General features: G+C 39.8%; 1 non-coding gene across 1 annotated transcript; it reads left to right on the forward strand.

Moving 5' to 3' along the window:
- The first annotated feature begins 844 nt into the window (after positions 1-844).
- On the forward strand, positions 845-951 carry LOC121211733 (small nucleolar RNA R71). The gene has a single exon (XR_005906951.1). It is a non-coding gene; the product is annotated as a small nucleolar RNA R71 (small nucleolar RNA).
- The last annotated feature ends 304 nt before the right edge of the window (positions 952-1,255 follow it).

A 1,255-nucleotide genomic window follows, 5' to 3' on the forward strand; every position in this document is an offset into this window, starting at 1 on the left:
TTCTCAACGGGCTTATCTTTGACATCAATCAATCGGGGCTCCAAAATTTTTCCACGTCGCAATGCCACTTCCTTTATATGTTCTTTACCCAAATTTCTTGGATTCTCAGTACCACTCAGCAAGATTCCTTACGACCTATTATGAAGCTATATAGATAACTGACCCATTTGTTTTTCCAAATTTTTTAGTATTGCTCTTGCTTTGGATCAAAGTGTCATTCTTTTCCATGTATGCTTTCAACAAGTTCTCCAAACTATTTGATGCCTCAGCTTGAGGTGGTTTTGGAGCTTGTTGATTAAACCCATGAGATTGGTTGAGTCTGTGCTACAATGAGTTGTGGTTCGATCTATTTCCTTGGTTGCTCCAAGAAAAGTTAGGATGTTCACGCCACGAAGGATTGTAGAAGTTGGACTGGGGTCCTTGTCCACTCCTATTCTGATGTTGGTTCCCCACATAGTACACTAACTTCGGATTTGATGGGCAATCTCAAAAGAATGACCTTTCTTACAGTACACACAGGAAACTACTTTCGTACGGACTTGCTGGCTGAGCTACAAAATTATTAGCACTATTAGCAGTAAACTGTTTTAACATAGAGGAAATAGACGATACTTGAGCTGATAACAAAGTGAGGGTGTCAACTTTATGAACTCTGGCTACACGTCTTCCTGAAGCTATTTGACTTGTTGGCCATTGATAGTTATTACTCACGATCCTCTCGATGATCTCATAAGCCTCATTATAAAACGTAGACAAAATTGCACCATTTGTAGAAACATCTACCACCAATCTCGTATGTGCATTGAGACCATTATAGAATGTCTCCAACTGGATACAATGAGGAATCCCATGACGAGGAAACTTACGAAGTAATTCCTTGAATCGCTCCCAAGCCTTATATAAAGACTCGTCATCCAATTGTTGGAAAGTTGTGATCTCGTTCCTCAACTTAGCATTTTTGCTAGGCGAGAAATACTTAATGAAAAATCTCTCTGCTAATTCTTGCCATGTAGATATGGAACTTTGTGGCAATGAATTGATCCATGCTCGTGCTCGATCTCAGAATGAGTACGGAAAAAACTTCAACCTCAGTGCATCTTCAATCACACTGGCTATCTTGAATGAATCACTCACCTTCATAAACAATCGAAGGTCGAGATGTGGATCTTCTGTGGGCATACTACTGAATTGGCCCACCATTTGGAACATTTGAAACATCATTGGTTTCAATTCGAATTGGGTTGCCTCAATATCT

This window comes from Gossypium hirsutum, chromosome A12, assembly GCF_007990345.1.
Source record: "Gossypium hirsutum isolate 1008001.06 chromosome A12, Gossypium_hirsutum_v2.1, whole genome shotgun sequence".
Taxonomy (NCBI): domain Eukaryota; kingdom Viridiplantae; phylum Streptophyta; class Magnoliopsida; order Malvales; family Malvaceae; genus Gossypium; species Gossypium hirsutum.